Raw genomic sequence first — 24,274 nt, 5'->3', positions numbered from 1 at the left:
AAAGGGTTGTCAATGAAATATAACAATAAATTTATTTTTCCTTTTCAATATAATCACCCTTAAGTCTAATACATTTATTCGATCTATGAATTAATTTTTCTAAACCATCGAAAAAATATTTTTTGTCTTTGGCCTCAAAATGGGCCGAAATTGCCTCCTTCACTTCATTATCGTCGGAAAATTTCCTTCCCCTTAGCTCTTTTTTTAAATTTGGAAATAAATAAAAATCGCTAGGAGCCAGGTCTGGACTGTAGGGTGGGTGAACAAGTGGTTCGAACCCATGTGTGTGCAGAGCAGCCATGGCAACTCGGCTCTTGTGAACCGGCGCGTTGTCTTGCAAAAGCAACACACCCTTGGCCAATTTTCCTCGACGTTTTTCTTTAATTGACTCCTTTAACTTTTCTAATATGAGTGCGTAGTATTCTCCGGTTATAGTGGTACCTTTTTCTTTATAATCAATGAGTAATATTCCCTTACAATCCCAAAAAACAGTGGCCATCAACTTTCCCGCCGATTCTGACACCTTGAATTTTTTGGGAGGTGGTGTACCCTTTTTGTGCCATTGCATGGACTCCTGTTTGGACTCAGGTTCAAAGTGATGAACCCATGTTTCATCTCCAGTAACAATCCGCTCCAAAATCTGCACGGGCTCGTCTCCACACAACTCCAAAAAGTGCTTAGACGCGTCGACGCGCTGCTGTTTTTGAAGCGGCGTGAGCATTCTCGGCACCCATCTTGCACTGACTTTTGTCATGCCCAGGTGGTCGTGCAGGATACGCAAAATAGTTGTATCTGATACTCCAACAAATGCAGATAATTGTTTCTTCTTCAAACGTGTGTCTTCGAGTACAAGTTTTTCGACTTTTTCGACGATGTCTGATGTGGTGGCGTCAGCTGGCCGCCCAGAGCGAGAGTCGTCTTCAATTGAATCTCGACCATGTTTAAAAAGACCATGCCACTTATAAACCATTGTTTTACCAGGGCACTGATCTCCATAAACGGCTTCCATTTCATTTAAAATGGTTTGAACGTTTTTTCCTTGCTTGGTAAGGAATTTTATCACAGCGCGATGTTCAATTTTCTCCATAGTTGCAGTTTGCTTCCGGATTGACTTGTTCAGCAGGCGAGTACTCGTAAACGAATGGCACTATAGGGTTGAAATGTTATATATATACTAATTATGAGTGCCCAATTAGTATGACACTAAGCGAGCTACCCTATCCCCACTCCATCCCCTCCATTCCGCGAACTTTTGGACCTCCCCTCGTAAATATAAACAACTAGCTTTTTCCCGCGACTCCGTTCGCGCGGAATAAAAAATAGAAAACTGGGTAAAAATTATCCTATGTCCGTTTCCTGGTTCTAAGCTACCTGCCCACCAATTTTCAGTCAAATCGATTTAGCCGTTCTTGAGTTATAAATAGTGTAACTAACACGACTTTCTTTTATATATATAGATAAGCTGGAGCAACCTATCAAACCAATAGGGGACAAACTAGTAGATGTAGATAAATGGGAAATTGACAGAACATAGTATCACTGTTAGACAAGTAAACCGTAACCTACATATGTGTAAAGGGTTCAATTGCTCTCTCTGATGCTAAAATAAATCAGACCTGTGTTCAAACTCACCGAAAACAATTCCAGTCGTGTATTCACTTGGTCATTAGTGATGATCAGCAGACATCACGCCCTGCAAAAGAGAAAATTACGTAATTTTTTTTCAATTCACAATAAAATTCACGTAGCCTATTAAAAAATGAATTGTTGTTAATATCAATATCCTTTCTACACTGAAAATAACTAAGTCATATTTCTAATTTAATTATTAAAAAATTACTAATGCCCTAGTACAAAATCCTAATTGAGCAGACAGGGCATTATCGAAGTTGGCTCTCTACACCCTTGATTTGTTATCCGTGCCTCGACCTTGGAATTGGAAAGGCACAATTGTGTAATATTGATTTAGTTCGTATCGAGTTTGTCAATTACACGTGAACTTCGATCGGTCTAGTGCTGATTTAGTAACAATAAACAAAAACATTTTGAATTACACCAATAAGTCTACCAATAAGGATATATTATACTTGTAGTCTTTATAAAAAATAGAAAAAAATCGATGGATCCTACAGAAAAAGGCAAAAGTATGAAACTGATGATTTTTACTTTTTTGTGTTAAAACCTACCGCTTAGTTTAGTTAACAATACTAAACAAAATACACATTACAGATGTAAATGTTATTTTTTGTTGAAGTAAAAGTGCCTATACGGTCTTTTTTCCTATATGGTTGAAACTTTAAGAGCCTCTTCTGAAAATTTATCAATTTGCACATTGGCCTTTAATCATCGTAGGAGTCATCGAAATTGTTATCCGATTTCATTATATCACACTTTAGAGGTTACAATGGACTTTCCATTTCTGGGATTTTGCTAAAAAATAAAGCCCTAACTTAAACATTAGATCATCAAAACAATACTTAAACCTAATAACTATGAAAACATAACTATACTAACTACTTGTTATTAAAATCAAACAGTAAAACGCGCGTGTACGAAAGACAATGAACCAAAACAAACATCGACCTAAAGAGAAACCGGTCGGGCTTCCTGCAATCCTGTTATTTATTCACTATACGCTTTGTACTAACGTGCCAACATCGTAGAGGTCAAAGTCACACGGAAATTTCGGTCATCATGTACAACTTCTCAAAGTAGCGGCCTTTACATGTGTCCATTGCAATAAATTGAAGGAAGAAACATCCTTGCATATTATTTAAAAAAAGATTTCCGTACAAAATTGAAGTTGACAGGCATGAAGATTAACTCTCAATTTTTGAGATCCAATTTGGGGATCCAAAAAATCTACAACGCTTTTAATGTTAACAAACCTCGGGAACTAAGTTAAGTATTGTGGTAATAGTTTTTTAGTCCAGAACTGCGTGACTCAATGTACGTGACTAGAAGTAGACTCTGACATAGGGTTGCGCAACAACAATTAACAACAGTCTTTTCATACATCAGATCAGATCATCAACAAGGTTAACAGTAAATTCGTAATACTTAGAGAATACCACAACTTCTTTTTTCAAGTGGGTAGATGAAAAAATTTAGGTACCATCGAAGTTAGATTTCAACATACTGTGCAAGTAATATAATTTTATTCGTAACCTTGAACTGAATTCAAATATCCTTCTATGTTTTTGCATGTACAATATGGTATATCAGGAAAAACATAAGCGAATAAGTGACTCATTTGCGACCTGAGAAGACAAGACAATATAACAAAATGTTTCAAATGCGCACTCATAGTACATCATTAATCACTACTAAAACGTTTTCATGCAATCTGAGGTCAAAATACGTAATAGCACATTGTTTATACAAAATAATTTTAGCTACAAAATTGTCTACGCATTTCGAAAAATACTTGAAACTTTGTAAGAGAAATTACGTCTTACAAAATTGCGTTCCGGCAATTTCATTTAATTTGGACCGACTTCGAATGCGGAAACAGTTTGAGTGGAAATAGAAGACGCAGTTTGATTTTCTTACCCCTAAAATTTACGCAAGATTTTATTGAATGTAGCGTTGCCTTTGAGTAAGAATAAATCTTCAAAAAGTACGTGATTCAAATGATTAGAATGAAGACAATAAATATATTGGAGTACGTGTCATGGGTTCGGCTTTCACACTCATTTTTCTACTGGTGAAATAGCTAGAGACAAAGCCTATCAGAAGATGTAGTTTTCCAAAATCTTTCTACATTTATAAACGGAGGAAACCTGTACTTTTGGAAATAGAGGTAGGCCTAATTTTAGTCCTCTTTCCCTTCCCACCCTTTTCTTATAAGGAACGGATTTGATGGAGGAGATGCATAGGAAGGTTAAATATTCTCTTTTTGTGCGTCTCCTCCTTCGTCAATTGAGGGTAGGCAACGCATCTGCAATTGCGGATGTCTATGGGCAGCGGTCGCTTCGCCATTTCGGCGAATTCATGTGACCGCTTACTCGTTTGCCACCTTGTAATATAAAAAAATATCACGCTAATTATTCGATTCAATAAAATATTTAGAAATGTATCCAACAATTGACTTCACATCCAAAAAATATACAGACCAAATCGCACACAATGTTACCAACTTAAATGTAAAGATAAGGTTAGAACATTGAAAGACATTTACAATTACCGGTGGCGATTAACATCCTAATTAGTGTTCTTGTAGCGAGCAAGAAGTTACAAACGTTTCATTTCCACCGGCTGACCTCGGGGCTTGCAAATACAAGATAAAAAATACTAACAATCCCCCCTCATGCATACTACGGAAAAAAAAACAAAACTAAGATAACATTTTAACGAAACAAAATAAAAAATACGTTTAGTGTAATACTGTTCTGTGAAGTTAGTGTGAGTGAAATGGTTTTTTGGATAAAGACATAATTTCTACATGTAAAATATAATATTCCGCGAAAATAACCAATGTTTCTATACTATATTAGTATGTTATGGAACAAGTTGCTAACCGTAGAGAAATTTCTGCCTCAGATTTATAGTGGGATCATTAATTGATTAAAGTTAGTAAATCTTATCCAGAGAAATTGTACTTCCAAGATGTAGGTCTTAGGTGGGAGGTGTAAATTTTCTAGGATATGCTAATTTTATTAAATTAATCTTACAAAATTTTAAAATGGTAATATTAATATTTAACTATAACGTTATACTGCCAAATTAATTATTTATACCAGCACTTACGATCCTTTTTGAAGTTTTAGCTCAGATTACAAACTTTTACTAGTATACTCGTAAGTCTTATTTACTATTGACACATAGGTCTATATGGTGCATAGGTAAATAATATTAGTAAGTCTACTCGTACGATAACAAAAAGGTATTCTTTACGTCGTAACAAATTTGTTTCTTCTCTAAAGGGATCAATTTACCAGCAGTGTCAACATACGTGAAATAAATTGCCTTTCATTACGGGCATCATTAGGCCTGTGTACACAAGCGTGTGCCACGGGCCACGAGCCGCGTGGGCCATGAATCACTGGTAAGGGTGAGGCAATCAATTTCACGCTAAGAACAAACGCGTCATGACTGAGCTTGACACTCAAACACTTAGAGCTACTGTAAGGGGACTCTTACTGACTCCTCACGAACTCTTTAAGTATTAACTTAAACTTATTGGCTTAAACTGATCAACGTAATACTATAGGTATATAGTCGGGTATTGTTATCTAAAAGACTAAGTTACAATCATAAAATCCTTCCTAAGGTTTACAGTTACCATCACCTACGATCCTCCATCCAGTCATCAAACGAAAACAATGATAAGAAAGAAAAAAATAATGAACATTTCACAATAAATAAATTGCATTTCTATGAATGAAAACAGATTGTTCAAATGCTGAAGAAATATTAACGTGGCTAATATGCGGAATTGTACCATTTTCAGTTCGACATGCTAATCTATATATATAAAAGAAAGTCGTGTTAGTTACACTATTTATAACTCAAGAACGGCTGAGTCGATTTAACTGAAAATTGGTGGGCAGGTAGCTTAGAACCAGGAAACGGACATAGGATAATTTTTACCCCGATTTCTATTTTTTATTCCGTGCGGACGGAGTCGCGGGTAAAAGCTAGTAGAAAATAAAAATCGACGGAACATCTTGAATAGGTTTTCAATTTCGAATTTTATTCCGTAAAAATTTAACGACATATTTTGTAAGCCCCTGTAGTCTATTGATCAAGAGTTCTGACTAAATGAAATGTGGTAGTGGGTTCGAATTAACAGTAAACCATCAAATATCATTTCATATCTTAGCAATTTTATCTTGTCTAAACCGACTTAAAAATATTGAGAAGAAAAACATAGATTAACAAATAAATAAATTAATTAATTAATAAATAAACTTTTTAAAACATTACGGTTTCAGGTTTTTGTGACTTTTTGGTGAACTTTATTCCAATTAACATAAATAAGCAAAGCAATTGAAAAGCCTCGTTAAAACTCTGCTAATTTAAGAACTACGAACTCTCATTACATTTAATTAAAATATGTATAATCTTGTACTTTTGAATGGGAACAAGCCTTTCAAAGCCAGGCTGCCAAACTTTTCAAGCTCGAGGAAAACTTATTCAGTAAATATTTTCCTTATTATAAGTATTAACTAGCAAATTAATACACAACATTATTTACAGTTTGTGATTAAATAAAATAGAGTATTATAAAAATAATTAACTGAAAACATTATTAACTTTTTACTAATTGATTTCACCAGGACAAAAATATTAATTAAATATGCATTAAGTTAAACTCGAGGAAATATTTTTCATATTTATTTAATACGCGTTTTTTCATATCATAAGGTGGCAAACGAAACGGCCAAACGGCCACCTGGAATCGCCGAAATAGCGAGGCGACCGTTGCCCATAGACATCCGCAAATGCAGATGCGTTGCCTACCTTTAATTAACGGAGAAGGGGACGCACAGAAAGAGGATATTACTCCCTCATTTGCGTCCCCTCCTCCGCCAAATCCAGTTCCCCGTCCCATCCTTTCCTAATAAGAAAAGGGTGGGCAGGGAAAGAGGACTAAAATTAGGCCTCCGATAACACACTCATCAGACGAAACGCGTTAAATTTCTTATTAATAAATAATATTATTTTAAACACCCGTGAAAATTATAGTTACTTTTCTAAAAAAAAATCCTCAGACGCGTACGCAATAGTTCAGATAAGATTTAATATTAACTTCAGTTATTATAAGCATTTAATACTCCATAATAATCTATAATATCTGAGATAAAATCTATTCGGTGAATTCCACTAAGATTTTGTCTACAAACTTAAACTAGAATATAGTGTACTGCGGTTCTAACTCTCAACTGATTGGTAAAACCTCTGAAAGTAGCAATTGCGTATAAAGTCATGAATTGCGTAAACTACAGGAAACATTGTAACATCTAACTAAAATGTAAATTAACAAATAATTTGGATTCCCCGCTCGGTCTAAATTTTAATTTTCACATTGTTTTCAACCGCTACAATTATGGTACGTAAAATATTATTTCAACATATTTCTTACTAGTTTTTTTAACATTGAATCGCCTTAGATTATATTAATCGCATGTATTTACCTATGAAATATGTTTAGATGTTCATTGAAAACAAAATAATTACCGTTTAAACACAAGAAAAACAAGTAGCCCTAATTAAAAAAAGAACTCAAATTAATACACACAGAATAAAACTAACACACACACAAAGTTTGTATACACAATATTAATACGATCCGCACAAGTCCGATACAAAGTATCGAATAGTAACGCAGAGGCAACCGTCCTCAACACGCGCCAACCTGCGACTGGCCAGTCAGTCTGTAAAGCATCTCACTGACACATCCAATGTCACATTAGATGCTATAAATACATAATAGATATATCCATTTACTTATCCTATAACGTCAAACAAATGAGATCACGAAGCCCTTGATATGCAGAATAGTATAGGATTTACTTCCTAAACTATTATAAAACAATTACGTACATTTCATTTAAAGTGCCAAAACTAGCGAATAACCAAATGATATTTGTTTCTTGTTACTTTTTAATACATATAGTAAAAATATAAACTGTATTTACAATATTACGGAGATATATAATTACCAAGTCTTTACAACAATATACAATTAGGACAATTACAAAAAAAAAATTACTCAAGTTTTAAAAAGCCAAATAGGATGTTAAAATACAAAATTCGTTTTATAATGCTAAAATTGAACGTGTTTTTTGGCGTTGAAAGACTGCAGTGTCCTTGACCCGGCAACCTCCACAACACACTCTTGTCAGCCTGATTGAACTACTACACTGTTGTCTGCTCCACTGTTTGTACCGCATTACTCTAATGAAAATTGATTACGCCCGAGCGTACTAACTATCGCATACGTTTCATCGATTCTGTATAACTATCTTAGGAAAAAACATATAATAATATATTTTATTTTATTCATCATAATAGTAACAATTGCGTTGTTGAATTAATTTTAATCTTCAAATTTGGTTAAGCTAGTTAAGTTACAATAAAAGACATAACTCATGCATACATATTTGTGATTAAGTACGCCACTTAGATAATAGAGAAATTTAAAACACGTCTACCTGATGAAAATTCCTAGATTAGCCAAAGTCGTGGCTACGTTATATTAGAGGATGGACTTGCAATAGAAAAGAATAAATTTTCCAAGTTAGAGACCAACTTTCAAGATTAAAGAGGCACTGAAAGAAAAAGCCAGAATTATCTTATAATTCTTAAAGAACATTTAAGTCAGACCAATAGCTAGAAAAATGGAGCAAAATAGTTTTAAATTGTGAAACAACCGGAGAACTTTCACCCGGTCATGGTGAGTTAACGCATACAAGAGTATAGCACGTAATTGTTTTACAACTTTAGGTCAATTCGTGAATTGCTCGTCATTGTTAAATGACGAAAGGGAAATATAAATCCAGGAAGAAGACGTACATCATGGCTGAAAATTCTGCGCCAGTGTTATAACACGTTCTGTGTTCACGGTTCAATGTCAAAAATTCAAGTTGCTATGACGGTTGCCAACCTTTAATAGGAAATGGCACTCAAATAAGAAGTTAGGCGATACAGACTTTTAGACAAGAAATCATCTTGTTGCCCTAATCCCACACTTTATAGGGTCAGCTCAACACAAACTACGGTTCTTTTGGATTTACTGAAAGAAGTCGGCTAAAAAGGACTCGATTTCAACAATATAAAGATGAATTAATCGCTACATTAGAAAAGAAGAAAGACTTTATTCCGAGATAATCCACATAAGATAGTGGCACATTGAATGTTATAGGATCAAAGCCTGTAACGCGTGGAATGAATATAAAGAGAAAAAGTTCCCTAATACTTATATTAACGAAATATGTCTGGTTCAGTTTATTCTGCATTGAACTTACAAAGAGTCTTTATATTAAGTCACATATCCCAAGCCTAATTTCCAATGGTTCATAATTAGGTCAATAGACGTAAGAACATCATCTTCATTTAATTGTACAAGAATAACACCTGCGACGCTGCATTCCATTAAAATACTAAGCACCTACAATACTTGCACATTAAAAAGGAGTGGCAGAAATAGTTGCACATAATTAGAAGTAGTAGAAATAGCTGGCCATATTGCATGCAGCTGCCACTGTAATGGGATAAACCGGAACAAAGGTTATTTTGTGTTCAGATACTTGTATCAATTTTGATGTGAAACATCTATAGGATCACTTGTAAACCGAATCGTTGGGTTGGCGACGCTTGCCGTGGCGACGGGTCGCCAAGCTATACTGAGGTATACATATATATATTTTATGTGTTTAGTTTAATATTATTGAATATTTAATATTACTATTATTATTATTCCACATATTTATTAATTTTCTGATTTAAACATTTTTCTTAATATTATTATTATTATAATTATTATAATTACTATCATTATCATTGCCATTGTCATTATCATTATTACTATTATTTATTTAATTATAATATTTAATATTTTATGCACATTACTTGTACACACACGATGTTTCACATCTGCCACAAGTTTTTTTTTAAACATTCTATAGCACGTCCATTTATAAAATAGTAGTCTTGACTTAACAAAACCATTTAGACTAAGAAATAAATAAATTTAAGTTTTTGAAAGATATTGTGATATTTGTTGTGTACCAAATGTTTTTAACAAAGAGGGAACGTACCTCACTGAGCAGTATTAATTTAAATGTTAATGTATACAAACGTTATATAAGTGAATAGATTTAAACTCGAATGTGTTTGTCTGCATATTAATTAGGTATACCGTAACAGTCGCAGATTACTGCGGGTCGAGACTCCCACCTCTATACTATGCGCAGGGTCAGCGCAAACATGCGATGTTTTTGCTTATCTTCACACGCCACGGATATTCAGTGGTCAACATTTATGCGTCAAAGATATCTGGCTGACAGTCAACATTCAATTAGTAAAACAGCTAGGAGAATTGACAAAATGTATCAAAATATATGGGAATAAATACGCAACATGCATGAAAGTTATTTGGAGGACGGGCCAATAAAGAGGTGCTATTATCGTCATAGTTCTTTCAGAAAACATATTAACTTATTTGAGCATGGAAAATGACACACAAGACAAGGATAATGTGGCATTTTTTACTAAACTGTTATAGCAATTTAGTTTCAGATATGTCCACCGGGTCAGATAAATTTCGGATCGCACTATAACGTACTAGCTAGTAGACTACTTTAGAAAATTCGTAGAATCAACACAGATGTTGTCACTACAAAGGCAAAGACAGCAAAGGCTTTTCTTTTTAGTTTTTATAGCATCTACCAACCCGGAAAACTAGAAACATGCAAGTGAAAGTTTAAAACAATGGTGCAGCCATTCTTGGATACGACAAATACTTTGCCTATTTATAATGCAACTATTGTGCTGTTAAGCATCCGAGAATTGTCTTTTGTATCAATAAAACAGCTAGTATTCGGTTTATCATTTATAAAGTTTTGACCTATCAGTCTCCAAGATCCTAATATCCAATCTTACTAATATTATAAATGCGAATTTTTGAATGGATGAATGGTTGGATGTATGAATGTTTGTTAGAACGTATCTTCAGAACGGCTGATCGGATCCTGCTGAAATTTACCATAGATGTAGAACTTAATTTTTTTATATTCCACGCGAATGGAGTCGAATGTCTTAAAGAGCTGGCTCACAGACACCATGGTAGTAGCTTTCAAATTTCTCTGACGATATTGAGATATATCGATAAGGATATAACCAAAAGGGAACATCAGAAGGCATGATCACGAACAACCTTCACGACTGTACTAAGTACACACTGTCGCCTCTCTCCGACGCGGATACAACGACTTTGATATTGGAAAGTATCAATACTGTGATTTAATAAACTTCATTTGTTTCCCAAATTATTATAAAAGTTATAATTACACGGCAAAGACGTAACAATGAATATATAAACGAAAATCATAGTTTTTTTTTTAACAACAAGTCGATTAAATGTAAATAACATTTCTCTCATTTAACAAAAGCAGTAAACTACTAAAACTTAACAGACTTCTGCTTGCCAAGAGTTCAATTGCTATACGCAATTGACATAAGTTTGAATAACAAGCTAGTGGATAAACTTTGTCGATATTGCGAGGCTGTTAGGGCTAACATAGGCGAAGCGCTTAGTCGAGCTCTTTACAAATTCATTAAGTCCAACTTAAATTGCTTCGGGGCTTATTTCTGTGGAAATTACGTTTGAATAGTTTTGTAGAGATTTATACTTTAACTACAATGTGTAACAATTGGAACGTATTAAATGTACTAACAGCGAATAACAATAGATTGCTTAGCGAACCCCTATTTGAAATACGCTCAAGGGACTCCGAAAAAATCTAGGACCGTTGCTTAGCATGCATGTTGTGTTAATGCGTAAGAAATTTTATCAACTCTTTTGTTAGCATGCAGGCACCGGTTTAAAGATGTATGGAAGAATAGTACATCCTGTACCTTCCGTAGAGAATAGGGCATGATAATGATGTAGACTCCAGTGTCGTCTGCGAGTTTTATTCATATGTGTTGTAAAGTTGATAAGTAGACGATTTGATGACTCTGGGATAGCTGAAATAACATCATTATTTAGAGGTGTTGTTTGTTTTAAATGGACAATTCATTTCATGTATTGCACATCCAAACAAAGGTTGATTATATGCGATTTCAATTGTTTGAACTGAAGTACAATAACTATAATAACAACACAGATAATGAAATCAAATGACTTCAGTCTTCTGTCAGAGAAAGCAGGCAGTACAGCTTAAAAGGTAAACAACAAGTTGTGCGTGATGTAGTTCACAATAATTATGATAGATTAATATTTATTGCATTCATTCTTTTACGTGCTTGTTTTATATTTAAAATAAATGATTTTATGCATTGTAAAAAGCCTATATTCTGCCTATTTTTTTTTCTAGATCCCCTGACATGGGTTAAGTCAGGGACTTTATTAACAACGTTCAGTTTTTTACTATACTTTGCCTATTAGGAGGTATAAGGAACATGCTACCCTTTCTCTCTGCCTAGCTCGTATCCCACATGGTGGTGGTGTCGGCTTTCCTAATCGTCTGAGACTTGCCACTCACTCATATCTTTAAAGAAACATGTTACAATTTAATTAAATACTAAGCAAATAAACAACGAATCCTTAAAGTAAATTCAACTATTAATATTTGAACAAGCTGGGTTTACTTCGCTATTTATTATTCATGGACAGATATTTTCTAGAATTTTTCAATATCAATTAACGACATACTCATACCTCGGGATAAAGGAATATGGATCGACTGATGCGACCGAGGAAATACCAACTAGAATTCTAGATTATCACCTAAGGAGTTTTCGCCTAAAATTTTAATGAATGCGATAAACATTCACTTGAAAATTCAAAACTAAATTTGCGACTTGATATTACAAAACTTACCTAAAGAAAATTTCAAGAAAATCTATCCAAAATAAACACGCAATTTGCTTACCTTAAGAGGAAAAGTTTTTCAATAAGTAAATTTTAAGAGTAATAAATAATGAAAACTTTTTTCTTGTACACGAAATTCCAAACTAATGTTTGAATTATAAAAATGTTTTCCGCAGTAAAACCTGCATTTACCCGTCTCTTTTAACATTTCAAGCTATTTTACCCCTACTTTACATTTAGAAGTACTCATTTTAAAAGTAACGTTAACACCACGTCACATTTAGAAGTGACGTACGTCTGTATAACAATATAATGTACATTAAGGGCTTGAAAATGGATAGATGGATAGATATTCCACTGAATATGATAAAGTACTGCAGTGTCCTTGACACGACGACATCCTAACACATTTATGTTTCATTGTAACACGGGCAACACAATTTGATTTATTAATTTTACTTCCACTACCAATAATATTTTATTTTAATTAGGAAACCATTTAATTTCCTCCAAGTACTTAATATTTGTAAACAAACTAAAATTAGAAGTTAATCGTTTTTGTGGTACGCTCACGTCAGACAAGAAGCCCTTGTTTATTTACCGGTTTACTTGGAATTGATTTATTTCAGTACGTACAGCTACAGGATAAATTACAAAGGAAATCCACATGGAAAATTGCTCGGCAAATAAAACACTTCTTTAGGAATCTTATTTCATTTGTTTTATTAACAATTTAAACTTATAGACGAGGCAGAATCTGGTTCACCGCGTCTATAAAAGTTAATGTAAAAATTGATAGAGCTTGATAGGTTTAGAGAGACGACATCACAGGAACTGATTGCCGCTCGCCGCCGCGCCGGCGGACCAATATTTGATTACTAAATCAATTACAGCCTGTTCTGCAATTAATCGTATATCTACTTTAACAGTATTATTAAATCGTAGTGCTAGAGATTTTACAGGGTCAAATTACTGAAAAAAAAAAACGTAACTTCTCCAGTGGTGCTCAATTAAAATTCTACCAGACCGAATAACTTTCACCGCGTAATAATAAATTAAAAGCGTACAAAAGTGAAACACACGTCGCTACTTAGAGTAAGAAGGAATCAGAGCGCACTTTTGTAAACGGTACTGTTATTTAGTTCTTATTGTGATGTCGCCGTTTGCATACAGATGCAGAGTAAAAGCGACCTGTTTTAAATTAACCATAACAAGCAGTACAATAACTATGCATGATGTTCAGTCTTCTTCTAGAATTATCTCTTGATGAGTCTAACTAAATTCATTGTTGTCAATGTTTTCGACACATGGCAATATTGCAAGTGCATTACTGGCATTTAAAAAAAACATTAATTGTCTATGCTATTTTCATTCATATTATAAATATGACGACCTTTACTTCAATGATCGTCATTTAATTGAGTGACTGCATTGCGACATTCTATGACAATATAAAGAAATCCTTGATCTGTAGAATTTAAAAGACATAAATATTAAAATTCAATAAAAAGGGCGTAGACACTTTTTGGGTTTTCTTGAAATCACGGAAAAGGAGTTAGTAGATGTCCACAAATATTTGTTGTACGATTTACGAATACCGAAGTGAAACTGTAACAAACTCAAATGGGATTGAAACTGTTCCTACATAATTGAATGGGTATAGGCTTATCGAGTTACAATCAAGTATATATGCTCTTTACGCAAATAGAATCTAGGTCATAGTCATAGGTCTTATAAATTGACTAGGTTGTTACAAACTATTGGCAGTTTTGCTTTCAAAAATGCATTACTCAGTTCCTTTAAAATATTTTCATGTTACATCATCTGAGTTCAGTTTTGTTAGTTAGCTCTGGTAAAAAAAATTACAATGAAAATTTTAGAAAGGTGCGTGAAGTTCAATGATCGATAAAAACATCCTTGTAGCAGTTGAATGAAGCGTATCGGCAGACTAGAGGTAATTATCTTGCATTTGATTTGCTTTGCCTCATTACAATTACGATTGATCGCAACGCTGTTTCGTACAAAATTTATGAGGACGACTCACTAAAAATGAAATTTTCGGAAGTATTGGAATTCTTAACAGAATTGAGCCTCTGACTAAAATACCGAAGTAACAGTATTTTCAGTGTTGTTATGTTTGTGTTCGATAGAGTTTACATAACAATAAACGTGTTGCTATCACGTGCGCTGCGATTTGTTGTGGTATCGCATTAGCGGCCTACGCCGATATTTCTAAATACTAAACAGTTAATGTTGTTAGTGACTGACCTGGGGATTCCTTTGTTATTATTTACTTTATCAGAACTATACACATATACAGAGACTGGCCTCTATTATACCCTTTTAAAATAGTCAATTCTTTTGAATTTTACATGATCTTTTCTTCGATCTATCATTAGTAATTTCAGTCGTCGCTTTCTTCTTAAAAGCTTTTTTTCTTCTTTTTTACTATTATGGTTATTTTATATTATTACATCTTCTTCTTTTACTAATGAAAACAATTGTTTCTTTACTATCTGTATTTTAATATAATTTTTTATTCATGGCATGGTAGACAAAAATACTATATCGGTTTTTGAAAGGTCGGCTCCCATGACAGTACTGTGTTAAATGTTAAAAGATACTTATTACTAAAAGAGCATCAGTAAAACGTTAAATGCCATCGTGTAATGCGTTTTCTTAGTTCTTACAAAGGTCAGTATCTGTAGCTTTAACAATCATAAAAGAATATCTAATATAGGGTGTCTCAGTAAGAGTGCACTTTTTAAAATTGGAATAATTTTTTTTTCGTGCAAGTGGCGAGTCTGAAACTTTACAGTTGTCACCTCTGTTTATTCCGATTATTAAAAAAGGTGCGCTTTTCGAAAGAACAACGCGTTATAATTGTGAAAACTTATTACAAAAATGGGAAAAATTACAGCCGAGAAAGTGCACCTAATGCGTCAACCATTCGAAGAGTGATCAAAAAATTGATATGATAATAAGAATCCTTTGCGCAACGTACCGGTCGGTCTCTGAAAACATTGCTGCTGTAAACAAGAGTGTCGCCGAAAATCCGAAAACATCAATACAACATCGTTCTCAACAACTTAAAATTTCACAATTTTTCGAAAAAATGTCATTTTCTCCGATGATCCATATGGATCCATGAATGGCTTAGTGAATACACAAAATTGTCGAATTTGGGACTCATAAAATTCTCATGCAATCCATGAGAAACAAATGCACCCCACAACGAGTAACTGTCTGGTGCAGATTTTGGTCAGGCGGCGTGATTGGACCTTTCTTTTTTGAAAATGAGGCCGAAATTGCAGTGACTGTGAACGGCATTCGTTACAGGAATATGATTACGGACTCCTTGTGGCCTCAACTGAACGGTATGAATCTGGACAACATGTGGTTTCAGCAGGACGGCGCAACCAAACCCAACGCGTCATCGGTGAGATACAGCCACATATCTGTGCAAAAGTCATGGAAAAATTCATGAAAAGAGTAATGGCCTGTCATCGGCTCCGTGGGGGTCATTTGCCAGATTTTTAATTCCATACTTAATCGGAACATGTCTTCTTTACAATACAATAAAAATATCACAACTCTGTCATAAAATACTTGTTTTTATTTTAAAATGAAAAAGTGCACTCTTACTGAGACACCCTTTATATAAAATTCTCGTGTCACAGATTTCGTTGCCATACTCCTCCGAAACGGCTTGACCGATTCTCATGAAATTTTGTGAGCATATTCAGTAGGTCTGAGAATCGGCCAACATCTATTTTTCATAACCCCCCCCATTTTTTAACTGCGCGCGGACGGAGTCGCGGGCGACAGCTAGTTATCTATATTTTTTCGTCTTCGTCAATGGGTTAAACACTATGATTTGTTAAGCGTATTTATCAAGTCTACATATATTTAGGTAAGTACGTATCCTTAAAATCAATGATCTCGACTAGACATGGTCTGGCAATGCATCCTTTCCCAGTTGATTAGTCACGTTCAGCACGCGCCGCTGGGACCTCGTTAGTGAATCCTACCATACATCACTCACGAGGAACATTTAATTATACACCTCGTTAGAGCAAAACGTCTTTTGACTAAGGTTTGTAAATACACGTGTATTTTATGTGCCTTTTAGAAAGGTGGATTTTAATCCGTGGATGGATTTACTATGGATATCTTATTGCCTAAGATCAAAGACGGAAAGTGGATGAACTTTAAGCTCCTTGCTAGTTTAAGAGATCGAACAAAGCTGAATTATTTTATAACGAGATGAGCAAGCTAACAATGTTGCTTGCTACTATTATTAAAAAAATCTACATAATGGTAAAACTTTCGTAGTCTGCAACAAAACATTTTTTTTCAATATCCTATAGCCTTAAATAAAGGTGTGTCATCACGTTGACCACGTAAAAGTAAACTTCCAAGGATGGCTCACGTCATTTGATGTGAGTCACTGTAACATTGTTATGAGCAAGGTCCGGATACTGTTGTCAGCAGAGAAATGTGACACTTAACAATATAGTAACCAGCGAGATAACTCTTCTGAAATAACCTCGAGAAAGCTGTAAATATGGCGACGAGGTTTAATTCACGTTTTGCATGATAAGTGAATTGACTCAGGACCTTATTTATCTACTTCTTATGAAAGTTTGATAACGCTTTCTATTTTTTTGAGAATTTAGACATCAGAGACCTACCTTATTTGTGTAACGGGATTCTATTATAGTAACAACTACATTGTATGTTAAACTCTTTTGGACACTATTGTAATTGATATAGTAAGTACACCGCACCTCCAGTAGCGACATCCTTCACATTGTTGCTACTCGCTGCATCACAGCACACGGACAAAAGACCAAGTCAACGGTCGCTGTCGTGTCGTAAATCAAGGTTACAGCAAAATGAGTCTTATTATAATGCGATTAGAATGTTGAGCGATTTAGTAGAGTACGTAATGACTGTGTCGTCATTAGGGAGCGGTGCGCGTAACAGATTAAGGTGATATATGGACGTCGGCTAGGATGACAGGATCTACAGTCGAATGCGCCTTCTATATTATACGAAAGGGTTCGCAGTAGTTCATGTTTCTTTGTTAATAGTACCGAAGGAAATAATATACAGTATATATATCTTTGTAACCTTTTTGATGTGATATTTACGAGGTTCTTTTACCATTGAGATTTTTGTTCTGTTGATTACTTTATATTTAAATCGAAAAAGATGTTTGGTTTCCACACTCAATTTTACATTGCTTAGTTTACTTAGACTTGGAGAATTTCTTTGTCTTCTCTCAAAGCAATATAATTTGTGCCAAAATACGTTTAATTTGATTTAGTACTTGTGTTAAAAGTAATAAGAAAAGTCAAAGTTATTGTCACTTTCGTAACTAAATGAAGATTCTATGTAATACGGCGTTTTTTTTAGTGAGAATAATCTGAAAATGTTTGTAAAGAGAAATAATATTCAGAGTTTGCAAAGCGTCGCTGGGTATATTGAAAAGCCGGGCTTTGCGGCGCGTCCTCCATTCCTATTCTGTTAGCCAAGAGCATAGTTGCTAACCTATTTCAGAGCAGTCTGGTTTGCGGTGCCATTGCATTTTGCAAAGGAAATTGTTTTCTACAATATGTCATTTAAACATTGAAAGTTTTTTCTTGAATAACAGATAATGTTGCCAAGACCATGCCGATTTTTATTTTCTATATATCATAGCTGTTAATGTTTCATTTAATTTGCCAGCTTTCTTACACTGATTATTTATTTTGTAAGATGCAATATAAAGGGAAGTCTTTAGCTTTTTAAATAGGGGTTAACCCCACACAAATAAAGAAGCTTTATAATTATTTTTTTTAATTTCTTAAATATGTTAAGTTCTGTCTAAAAATATAAACTGAATTTGAAAAATTAATTAACACGTTGGCGGACAGTACATGTTAAGAATTACTTCCCAAATGACACTACTTAATCTCATACATTGCCTATGGGCGTAGTGTCAATGCGGTTGCATGTAAAATGTTGTTTAGTGACAGTACGCCAGTACTGAAGGGTGGTAATCCTTGTCGGACCCGTATTCCCCATCATCAGCATATGGATCTTCACTAGATTCCGGAGTTTCAGCTTCATTGAACAATTCTAACAGCCGTTTTTGTTCCCTTTCGTACGGATCTCCAGGCGCCATCTGTAGATAAATTCATTATTAATTCAATACCAAAAAACTGCATTCAATACAAACAACCACTAATTTTAGAAGCACAATTACCTTATACAAAATTGAATTTGAATATTTCGATAAACAAAAACACAAAAATACGTCAATAACTTACCACTCGAGCCGTTATTTGCGCGCGAAAATATGAGGTGACACGAAGCCCACCGCCGACGCGCACTACGTGACTAAATGTATGAAAACATGACGCCCACGGGCGTACTGTACGGGGGGAAGGGTACCGGAATTCTGTCAATGTGTGTGTCCCTTGACGTGTTGTAGAACTATGTACGATGACAGTAGGAAAGCCGCATTACTTTTGCGGTGACACTACAACATTCTCTTCCTTGTAAAAGTATTGAAAATCAAACGCCCTCAGCCGTACTGCCGTGACACGAGTATAAACTATTACGACTAAAGGCGTTCTGTCGTATCATTTTTTACTATAGGAACGCCCACAGACGTTACTGTCCATCAATGTGTTAAAAATCATTAATGTTCATTATTGGCAACTTGAATTCAACGTAAATTGCTATCGTAATAGATTATAGATGTGTAAAACGTGCAGCACAACTGCTGCTACCTAAATGACTGCGAAGTATATAATATTGATGTGTTGAGTCAAAACACAACTTTGCTCTCAAGGATGGTCATTACGGTGAGCACAAAGCGTCAAGTGGTGTTTTAATTGCCATGGAAACAAAAATGTAGTGTTAATTTTAAAATGTTTAGATTATTACACTAGTATTATAGGACAAATTTGAGAAGTACAGTATAGTACTGTACTCTTTTTACAGCTATGTTCTTCCATGATTTTAGCGTGGTAGCGTGGCGTAGCCTACCAGTGCATTTTTTGCATATAAAATTAGATTTCTGTCTATTTATCTAAGCTCACTTTAATAATACATATTGGTTCCATAGCACAGTTAAATAGAGCTTTAACCTTGTGAATACTGAGCAGTAAGTAAAGACCGTTAGAGGATTAATGTCACCTGCGCTTGTGGGCCGTCGGCTTAATGTGACACACTATCTTTATAAAGCTCTTTGCGAACGGTTACGCTCTCTATATGGGCTTACTGGAACAAAGATTATAGCCTCAATCTGTGAACATATTTGAAGTACACAAAGAACCGCGATGGTTTTAATGCCTTTTACATTTTAAACGAAATACAGTTTCTGTCTCGAAATCTCTATTTAAAGTGAGATGAGTCATAATTATAAAGTTGTCAGGTGTCAGTGTTATTCGATAGCGTGATATTATTGATTTGAAAAATGCCCATCTTCAGAGACGGAATTAAAATTATACAAATAACACAAGGCTTACAATAGGTATTTGACATCAGTCAGATTAAAAAATGCAGCCTCCTCTCGGACCTTATTCTTTATTTCTAATGTATAAAACATTCGTATGTTCCGTTACCAAAAAAAATAATTAAAAACCTCTAGCATAGACAAAGAGCATACAAAGATAACCACGTACATAATTACCATACAATTATTTGTACACGCATCTTGTTTGTGGACATATTGGGCACAGTTCAATGCACGCAGCCGTGTCGACGACATCGCGAATGTTGGAGATGAGCTATTCTTGCATGAGTTACTCAGCCGATCTGCACTAACATACTCTTTCGGATCATATGGTTTTAGAATCAGGTTTTAGTTTACACAAAGTATAACTATTTAATTCGTAATCAAATAAAATCATGAAAAAAAAGAAGAAAATTAATTTGATAACTCGATTTGGTTTTATTGCGTTTAAATTGACATTCTTGTTGATTCAGTTGTTTTACTTATACATATTTCTCATAATTAGGCAACATAATCCGTAATTGAAAAACTACATACATTTTTACCTTATGGTGAAACGTAACAAAAGTTAACTAATACATCTTGTAAATTAGATTAGACGAAGCTTTAACTGAAACATTTATCACCTACATCTCAACCGTGACTAACCAATGACTAAACCATAGTTATTACAGAGGCGTGAATAGAACTTGTAGATGTAAATATTTATTTAGACTGTGGCGTATCTCACGACGTAGAAAATGCTAATACGCGGCGGTGTATAAAACGTTTGAGTCTTGTTAAACGAACCGCGTTCAATGTGGGTTACTGTAATTGTGTTAACGATCCGGGCACAGCGGCTGCATTTTAATGCAATACACTTGTGGCGATAATATTAAACATTCTAATGCAATTGGCTAAATAATATTGTATTAACCGCAAATTTTGGTCAAGTCAGTCTAGATTGGCAGGATAGTGGCGTTATATTTAAACTGCTATTTGCTTCTAGAGAGTGACGTCATAGAAATTTACCGAACCAGGTCCAGATCCACTCGCGGATGTGTCTGATGACGATTTAACGACATAGCAGCTAGTTATATCTTACACAGGAAATATTCTTTATAGTATGGAAATTTATATGTTTTCAACTTTTTACATCAATCAAGACTTTACAAACCGGAATAAATCTATGCAGTAAAAATTAATAAATATTCCATTCGATAAAAACAAAAAGCAATTCCAAGTATGTATATTGCTTTTTCTTTGCTGTTGGTTGAAAACAACAACAAAAAATTAGTCTCGACGTAGGCGGAATAGGCTTACACGCCCATGGCAACGAATTTTATACTTCGAATACTTGTTTACGATATATGCCATAATGTTTCATCAAGACAATATAAACAGTAAGGATAAACAGCTTTGGTAAAACAAGTGAAGAATCCCTTTAAGATTCCTCTTATGAAGCAAAACTTTTTATTATTATTTTACACAAGTTAAGGGCACAATGTTAAAAATACTATGCTATTAAAGGAAAGCACTCCCGTATCTAAGAAGTGATCACATACTTAGGTAAAAAAACCATGAATGAGTCAAATCGAAAACATGCAGAAACTTCAGAGATAGATATGAAAGTTACGTTTTGGAAGGTGTCAGAATACGTCTCCTATGTAAATGATTTTGATTACAATTGTATAACATATTCAGGAAGTTTATAACATACAAAATGCATACTACATATAGAGTTAATATTCATACGCCATCAAAGTGATCGCAATAAAAAGGATGTGACAGAAATTGACATGTGCGCGATTGAACGAGTGGGGACATGTGAAAGGAAACCGCAATCATACTCGCGCGCTCTATTCGTTGGCCTTTTGAAAAAATCCTCTTATTTATCCTCCTACTTTCTTCGTCAGAATTTACATAAAATGTAAATAAAAAAGCAAATAAAAAATAAGGGTTTAAGGTTTTTTGTATGAATGACCTTCTACTTGCTCTAAAACATTTGTCAAGCGATGTCCAACTTCCAGCTAATAATTAAATTAGAATTAATGCAGTCATTAGATTCTTGACACGTTCAGTGCCATCGACTCGTCTGGCGAGTCGTAATTGCATACGAAAAATCGAATTAGCGTGGAACATGTCCAGCGATACATATACCAACTTATCACCGATTTGTGTGCAGTGTCAATATTAACTTTGTTTCCATGTTTAAAATATCTTAGTCAAGTTACCTCTTATTAATAAGGTTAAGTCAACACATTTGCAGCAATCAACACATCTGTTTAAATAGCTCGCGCAATATTAAATGTGCATATACACTTTATGTCGAAAGGGTTTTTGGTGAGACGACAGGAGAATAAGTGTAACGTATGTTTGGTCCGACGACGAAATCCACTATTTGGAGTAAATTTATGTGCAATTAACAATGATTTGTTAAGGCGACAAATGTATACATATTAATTATAAATACATTTATTTATCACGTTATAATTTTAACTCAAATGTTGATAGTGTAGAACGGAAACATTTTAATGTAGCCATAAAGTCAGCAGACGACATTAAAAATGTAAGGACAGTAAAAAATCTCAATCTCCATTTATAGCGAATGTTTTATTAAGAAAAAAAGTTCGGGTCTACTGCCTATTGCTCATTCTAAAGGTTTGTGTTACGACCCACCGATCCTACTGAATCCCGTCGCCATAAATGCTTGAGTACGCAATCATAAAATAGTAACATTTCATTGTAACATTCGGTAACTGTAGACATTTAACTAAAGAAAATGGAAGAGTTCACAGCCACGACACCTTTGCCTTTATTTTTTTTTAACATTGAGTTCCTAGTTCTATCAAGACCACGAAGTTGCATAGAATTTTATGATTTAAGATGAAATTCCTACGTATATGTGCGTCTGAACCATCACGTGACACCACTTTTGGGCTTTGCTTCATCTTTCCGCTATGTTTAAAAAACTAATTTGATGAAATCGCATTATATAAAAAGGAACTTTGAATCTAAAGATATAAATAAAATAATTTGTTGTTGCCACACTGTACAATCGTTGAATCCCGTGGGTAAACGTTTAACGAAGGGAAATACATATGCAAACCATGTCAATGTTTTCACTTTGATTACGAGTGCCAACTATATGAATGCGTGTAAATTATAAAATGTCGGGTAAATCGTTGTTCATTACTTTAGTTATTAATAGCTTTAAATAAACAAAAAATCAATAACAATTAAAATGCAATGAACGTGATGATTATTTTCGATATTTTTGTGATATATATTTGAATACTATAGTAGATTCAAAACAACTTACTAATCTTGCTAATGTTATAAATGCGAAAATTTAAATGCATGTATAGTTGAATGTTTGTTAGGTTTCTCCAAAACAGCAACATGGATTTGGATAAAATTTGGTACAGATTTAGAACACATTGACTATCAGTTAAGTTTTATTTTTAATCCGATGCGAACAGATTGGAGGACAACAGCTAATGATAATCATTAAGGCAGATCAATATTGATATCCAACAGTGGGCAAACAAAGGCTGATGAAGATGAATAAGATGAAAGACAAATATAGAAAACAGAAACAATAAACCATATTAAAGGTACGTCCTATGATACGTTATTGGTATAATCCCAAATTAGGAAATAGACTTAGGAAATCAATTCTAAATTGTTTAAAAAGAGGACAAAAATTGTGAATAATTATCAAATTAACATTATACGATTGTGACTGTCCTTTAATATTTCAGATGTCTTTCATTATAAAAACCACAAGCAAGACTGGTCTAAAACTAGTAGCAATTAATACAAAAGATGAAAAGAAATAAATTCATTCGGCTGCCGAATTAACTGCATTATTGCGATGTTTATTCTTCGTAGCATATTGCAACTATAGTCGCTTTTTGTTGATAGCATTTCCAAGTCCTTTTGTATTCTTATAATAACCATTCATAAAGGTTATGATGATAAAAATAGGCGAACGGCTACTATTATAAAGTAAAAAATGTATTCAGTTCATTTTTCAATTATGGTGAGACCAGTTTTGTGGAATAACATGCTTACTAATGATTGAAAATAAAACAACAAAATTTATGTTTTTTCAATAAAACTATAGCATACCTTTTGATAACCTTTTAAAACTTGAACCTTACATTACAAAACACATATCACACAAAAACTAAAAGTTAATATAACTTTTACGCAAAGTTTTTTTGTGACAACAAGAATTT

General features: G+C 34.1%; 1 protein-coding gene across 2 annotated transcripts in view; it reads right to left on the bottom strand.

Moving 5' to 3' along the window:
- LOC106714165 overlaps window positions 1–24,274 on the bottom strand; it is a 49,608-nt gene that overhangs the window by 12,218 nt on the left and 13,116 nt on the right. Inside the window, exons 1-2 of one of the 2 annotated variants that reach the window (XM_045682174.1) lie at window positions 7,183–7,407; window positions 1,633–1,693 (exon numbers count right to left, since the gene is read on the bottom strand). The gene's annotated coding sequence lies outside the window, so the exon portion shown is untranslated. Of the gene's footprint in view, window positions 1–1,632; window positions 1,694–7,182; window positions 7,408–24,274 lie in introns of those variants that run through there. The other variant, XM_045682178.1, reaches the window with a different exon arrangement.

Source organism: Papilio machaon, chromosome 2, assembly GCF_912999745.1.
Source record: "Papilio machaon chromosome 2, ilPapMach1.1, whole genome shotgun sequence".
Classification (NCBI taxonomy): Eukaryota; Metazoa; Arthropoda; class Insecta; order Lepidoptera; family Papilionidae; genus Papilio; species Papilio machaon.
The sequence above is the reverse complement of the archived record's forward strand: the minus strand, read 5'-3'. Positions and strand labels throughout refer to the sequence as shown.